Here is a 7,423-nt window from a genome sequence, read left to right as displayed (position 1 = left end):
AGCCTTATAATTTTGTGGTGACAAATACTGCACGTGAAATACATTATGAAACATGCAGATTTGGTGGTAAGGTGTAGTTAGTCCAAGTTTAAATGATTTGCACATGAACACATATCTCCTTGCATTGGCAGTTATGAAATGCATTTACACGTCATATAAACTTTTATTCACATAATTATGAAGCCAGTATTTTTAATATGCATATCTTATGATTACATTTGGAAGAACGGGACAATTTTACAATACATGTTACAATTGGAAATGAGTTTCTAATATTTATAAATGAAATGTTCATTTTGTGTTACAAAATTATTTACTTGAGAAAAAAAAGAACCCTAAACAGTATACAGATCCTTAGGAAAGTATTCAGACCTCTTGACTTATTCACATTTTGTTACGTTACAGCCTTATTCTAAAATGATGTTCATCAATCTACACAGAATACCCCATATTTACGAAGCAAAAATAGTTGTATCATTTTTTGCAAATGTAATTACAAATAAAAAAACTGAAATATCAGTATCTGAAATGCACTGTCACATTTTAAGTATGCTTAGGGTCATTGTCCTGTTGGAAGGTGAATCTTCACCCCAGTTTGAAGTCCTTGAGTGCTCTGGAGCAGGTTTTCATCAAGGATCTCTCTGTACTTTGCTCCATTCATCTTTGCCTCAATCCTGAATAGTCTCCCAGTACCTGCTGCTGAAAAACATCCCCACAGCACGATGCTACCACCACAATGCTTCATCGTAGGGATGGTGCCAGGTTTCCTCCAGATGTGGCACTTGTCATTAAGGCCAAAGAGTTCAATCTTGGTTTCATCAGACCAGAGAATCTTGTTTCTCATGGTCTGAGAGTCTTTAGGTGTCATGTGCCTTTTACTGAGGAGTGGCATCTGTCTGGCCACTCTAACATGAAGGCCTGATTGGTGGAGTGCTGCAGGGATGTTTTCCTTCTGTAAGTTTCTCCCATCTCTACAGAGGAACTCTAGAGGTCTGTCAGAGTGACCATCGGGTTCTTGCGCACCTCCCTGACCAAGGCCCTTCTCATCCGATTGCTCAGTTTGGCCAGGCGGCCAACTCTCGGAAGAGCCTTGGTGGTTCCAAACTTCTTCCATTTAAGAATGATGGAGGCCATTGTGTTCTTGGGCACCTTCAATGCTGCAGACATTTTTTGGTAGCCTTCCCCTGATCTGTGCCTCGACACAATCTTGTCTCGGAGCTCTATGGACAATTCCATAGAGCTTGGTTTTAGGCTTGGTTTTTGCTCTGACATACACTGTCAACTGTGGGACCTTATAGAGACAGGTGTGTGCCTGTACAAATCATGTCCAATCAATTGAATTTACCAAAGGTGGACTCCAATCAAGTTGTAGAAACATCTCAATGGTGATCAATGCAAAGGGTGATCTCATAGCAAAGGGTCTGACAAGGTATGTAAATAAGGTATTTGTTTATTATTTTTAATACATAAAAAAAGCTTTGTCATTATGGGGTATTGTGTGTAGATTGCAGAGATTTGTATTTATTTAATCAATTTTAGAATAAGGCTGTAACGTGACAAAATGTGGAAAAAGTCAAGGGGTCTGAATACTTTCCGAAGGCAATGTATGCAAAGTTAAATAACAAAATAAATATTCGCTTTATTATTAGATTGTAGTAAAGAACTGTCCTAGATTTTATTCCACTGAAATTAAATACTTGACATGTCAATAAAGTGAATTGGAGTAATACAAACTCGATATTAGTGATATAATATGGCCTAAACCATCTCGTTCTAGCTTATGGAGGCAGAAATGTGTTTTATTCCAATGTTTACAATAGAAAATGACCAAATGTCTTGTTTGTTTGTTTAAAATTATTAAAATGTGGAATACAAAAATAAAAAGTTGGCTCTTGGTAAATCTGTTCCCTATCTGTTCCCTCTTATAGGACTCCTGCAGGCTAGTGCTGCATTCATAACCAAGTGGGAAGTGGAAATTTACCACCATTGAACAGGACTCTACATGGATAAAACTTGTTTTGGCATTGACATTGCCATTGAGGGCTACACCATTTTAAAGTAGTCAACTGGGTGGGACTTCCTATGGATGAAGAAAGGGTCACATGATTCCATCCGGGTCATCTGGAGGGATCAGCCAATTAATTATACTTGTGAGCAAACATTCCATAACTGTAGATGGCAGTAAATTACCACCCTTGGCTTTAAACCTGTTCAAATAACACATTCTAGATAAAAGTACAGTACCAGTCAAAAGATGACACACCTACTCATTCCAGGGTGTTTCTTTATTTTTACTATTTTCTACATTGTAGAATAATAGTGAAAACATCAAAACTATTAAATAACACATATGGAATCATGTAGTAACAAAAAAGTTTTAAACAAATCAAAATGTATCTTATATTTGAGATTCTTCAAAGTAGCCACCCTTTGCCTTGATGACAGCTTTGTACACTCTTGGCATTCTCTCAACCAGCCAACTGGAATGCTTTTCCAACAGTCTTTTTTTACAGGGTCAGTGATAGTTGTACTGCACTCCTGGAGCAAATTAGGGTTAGGTGCCTTGCTCAAGGGCACATCAACATACTTTCCACCTTGTCTGCTCATGTCACGGCCGTCAAAAGAAGTGGACCAAAGTGCAGCATGGTGAGTGTACATTTCTCTTTTTATTTAAAATGTTGGCAACAAAACAAGAAAAACAACCGTGAAGCTTACAGGGCTAAGTACCACTAACAATGTTAACTACCTACACTGAAGGAGGGAAAAAGGGCTACCTAAGTATGATTCCCAATCAGAGACAACGATAGACAGCTGTCCCTGATTGAGAACCATACCCGGCCAAAACATAGAAATAAAGAAACATAGAAAACAAAACATAGAATGCCCACCCAAATCACACCCCGACCAAACCAAAATAGAGACATAAAAATGCTCTCTCAGGTCAGGGCGTAACAGCTCAGGTATTCTAACCATCAACCGTTCAGTTTGGTAGTTGCATCTAACTGATGAAAATGCTGTTAGAGGTCATTTCCTGTCATGTCAGAAATCCATGCCGAAAGGGGTTTATCTACAGGTAGTAAATCCCCATTTCCCACTTGGTTATGAACGCAGCATAAGCATTTTTGTAAGTAGCTAGCCTACTAAAATAATAAGGTTCTGGTCAACAAGAACATTACCTCACTTCACTGAATGACTCTCCACTTCACTGTATCGGACTCTCCACTTAAAAAATGTAAGCCTGAGTGCTCACAGATTTCTGAAGATCTGTAGGCTAGTCCTATAGCTACAAACTGAAGGCCTACTGGAGCTGCTAGGCTACTCCAATTTCTCTGTAGCATTGAAGAAGCATTAGGAGTCACCTGTCCAAACTTCTGAAGTTAACACATGAAATCAATTGGATCTGAAATGGTTTATGAAATTACTGAATTACATTGCCATCTAGCGTTTAGAGGAAACAAGCCTCCCGGTGTTTGTGAACAATATTTTGTTTTAAATTTGTTAAAATAGTTTTGCCTATAATATATAGGCATTTGGTTATGTGTAATAAATATTATTCATAACCTTATAGAAAACGAACAAAAATACACTTTTTATTTTTTATTTTTTAATCTTTATATAATTATATTGACAAGCAAATGAAAAACAACCATTCACTTTTATCTACATCATTACCAACCGAGTGAGGAAGAAATGAAATAGCCTTAATCATGTGGTCATTTCTTCTTGCAAAACACACTTTTATTATTTATTCTCTTTAAAAATATCATTATGCACTACCCTTTGATATTCTATTCGAGTGAATTATTGAAGGCATATAGGCTATTTGAATTATAAATACACTAACTATACAGAAATAGGCAAAACATGCATCATGCCTGAGGCTAAATTCTCCCATTGCACATTATTTCCTACTACTCTCCTCCATTTCCTCTGCTCCCCATTTCTCCTCCTTTGTGTTTACCTCCCCACCTCCCCCTCCCACTCTCGCGCCCGGCCAGTGATCTGAATGCAGGCTGATTCAGGGTGTCATGCCTGTCTTAAATGTAATAAATTACCATCTTCCTCGTGTCTGAGCATCCTCCAACCTTCCACCATCCAGAAAGCAGGACCCAGGCCAACCACCATCCCTGACCCCCCCCCCCCCACACACACTCCTATCCTCAGCCCTGGTCTGGCTGCCTCTGTCACCCGTCATCCAGTGCCTCAGTGAGAATCATTAGCGTTGTCAGGACTGGGCCGGGAAAGGAGGCCAGCAGAGACTGGGATGGTGTGTGTGTGTGTGTGTGTGTGTGTGCATTTTTAGCTTGCATGCATTTGTATGTGTGTATGTGTGTATGTGTATGTGTGTGTGTGTGTGTGTGTGTGTGTGTGTGTGTGTGTGTGTGTGTGTGTGTGTGTGTGTGTGTGTGTGTGTGTGTGTGTGTGTGTGTGTGTGTGTGTGTGCGCATGCATGCAAATCTGTGTGTATGTGTGTGAGGCAGTGTAGTGGAATGGTACACAGTGTCGTGTCTAGGGAGAGAGGGAGAGATGAGATGGAGAGAGGGTGAGAGGGTGGGTGATGAATGGTAAACAGTATACATGTGGCAGGTCTCAGTGTCTGGGTGAGTGGAGCTGTGCACGGGGGCTGTGGATAGGAGAGATGTTGCTGTGTGTACCTGGATGTGTTAACGACCTCTGTGTTGAAGCTCATGCTGTACATATAAAGATGTCGATCACTGCAAGACAATTATGAATATTGAAAATAATAACATACTTTTGTTTGTTTATTTATGGTTTCTTTAACATGAATTCATACATTGATACACAATTGTTAGTAACAGTACTGCAGATTGTTGTATGTTTACCAAACAGATGGTGAACTGTCAGTATGCAGACTGCATGGCTTCTCCTATAAGTAGTACTACAACCCACAAATAAGCCCAGTGCTCTAAGGGGTTAACACATCCTTTGCATGCCACGGCATCTGATTATCAATAAGCACGCTGTGAGACTGAAAATACTGAATGATCTATTGCTTTCTTCATTCTGTTAAAACACCATTCTACACCATCCTATCCTTCACGTAGTGTCTCTGCATGTATGGGAGACACATAAGTGAGTGTTGAGCTCAGAGTGAAGGCAGAGTTCCCACTAACCATAAATCCAGACCATGCCTATTATAAATCCCAGGCCTAATGCAACCCATACATGCCATTAATCATTCGTATAATCAATCCCATGCACGCCATTAGTCATTAAAGCAAAGCCACGACACACTCTGTCCTCACCTCTTACTCCATCTCCACCGCTATAGGAGATGGAAGACCCCTAAGGAGCGTATGTATGTGTGTGTGTGAGAGAGAGCGAGCGAGAGGGAGCTTGAGTGTGTATATGTTTCCGTGGTTGTAAATTCGCGAGAGAGTGTGTGTGTGGTGTGGTGTATGCGCTTGCGCGATCACGTGTGTATATTACCCACAAACAGCTTATGAGAGCCTTAGATAAACAGGATGAATGAGAGGAGGCCAGTTTGTGATGCCTCGGAGGCCTATAGAGGTCATTTACTGCATCGTTCAGAGATGCTCATTTCTTTGTCTTAACAGTGTGGGTCACTGATCACTGTGTGATGCCCACATCGATCTCGAGAGGAGAAAGATACACAATAAGATCCTCAATGTTAGCTTGTAATGATTAGCCTGTCATTGTTCTGAGTGGTGAGCCAGGGTGGCAGAGTCCCCTCTAAGGCATGTATGTTTGTGTGTGATTTATAATTGCAATGTGTCTGTGTGCAAGTGTGTGTTACCGCTCACACACACACAAACGAGACATCCAAGACGCATTGTGTGTGTGTGTGTACTCTCCCTTCCTAGTCTGGGTGTCAGTATTAATGAGCCCGGATTTCATTTCCGATGAGCGATTATTTGACTGTTCATTTGGCTAAGATTTATGACAGGCCCTATATCTGTAGCCTGCAGCGCGGGTCTAGTCTTTAATAATAGGAAATGAACACATTAATCACCCTGTAGCAGTCACCCAGCACAGAAAGAGCCAAGCACAGGGAAAAAAAAGTCACCTTATATTCATTCAGAGATCGTAGAAAGCTTATCTCGCACAGCGAGCCGGGAAAAATGACCTGTCTAATTGGATATGATTTAATATCCTGCAATTTTGAAACAAGTGCCGTCTACAAGTGCAACTATGAGGGCCACATCGAATTTCTTGTAGTAGCCGTGAGATCAAAGTTAGCTTGCGTGCTTATCTGCACTCACAGTTGTGTGCTTGGTCAGTTATCAGCACCTCACCACTACCGTGGTAAAAACAGTGGTAAGTAACCACAACAAATCCACAAGATTTACCCAGGGAGGCAGAGTGAAAGAAGCCAAGAAGGTAAAGTCCATTCAAAACAGAAACCCTATGAGTCACACTGCCACCTATCTGTAGACCACACCCCGCAGAGGGCGAGAGTCATGAGATCAGACGCCCGGTCGCTGCCTTTAACAAAAGATCCCAGTAAGTACACAGTAACGATCAACTTTCAAAGGCAGGCAAGCCAGTAGAAGACTGTCAGGAAAAAAAACACACAAAAAAACAGGCTCAGCTCAATATTGGTGGGAATAATGGTGAGTTCAATCAGAGTGAGATTACATTCACCTAGCACAGGTGAGGTGTAACCCTCAAAAGGTGTAGAAAGGATACCTCGACCAATAGCATTCGCAGATGAGCTAAGCCTTGCTCGGAGTGAACAGTGTGTTAGAAGTATAACAAAAGCCAAATCACTTCTGATAAGGTCACCTCCATGATGCAAATGACAATACTACTAAACCCATCACAGTACATTTTGTTCACACTTTTTGAGTAAAACTCTTTCTTATTCCACAAAAAGGCAAGTAATTACAGGAAGTTTGACTTTATGGAATTCCTATGCACTGCGTTGGAATACGGGTTAGGAATGTGTTGTGTAGGTACACCTCAAATAATGTGTCACTGAAAAAGGAGCACCAGATATTCCCATGACGTCCCAATAACAAATCCTACCTCCATATAGTAATTTCCAGTTTTTCCTGGAACCTTTTTCTAAATGGCTAAATATTAGCCAACAATGTTTATCCCAATTGCTACAAAACCTTAGCACCATAAATCCACATATATGATTCTTTGTATGCCTATGCTTTCTACTGTCAATAAGGATCTGATTGGTCATTAGCCGTTCAACGCGCTGGAGTGTGTTGTTTTCCCCCTCGCCTAGGGAATTGTGGGCTAGAAGCCAGCCGGCTCATTACGGGTCCTTTGGAGCATTTTAATTGTTCATCCTAAACAAAGACTGTTGGTCTCTGCGGCCACTTCTGTTGTGTGCCATGCCTCACACGTTGTGCATGTGTGTGTGTGTCCCTCTGCACCACCGCACCCCTCTTCAATATGTACCGGGCGTGGATGTGGGTGTGGAGGT

This window comes from Oncorhynchus keta, chromosome 19, assembly GCF_023373465.1.
Source record: "Oncorhynchus keta strain PuntledgeMale-10-30-2019 chromosome 19, Oket_V2, whole genome shotgun sequence".
Taxonomy (NCBI): domain Eukaryota; kingdom Metazoa; phylum Chordata; class Actinopteri; order Salmoniformes; family Salmonidae; genus Oncorhynchus; species Oncorhynchus keta.
The sequence above is the reverse complement of the archived record's forward strand: the minus strand, read 5'-3'. Positions refer to the sequence as shown.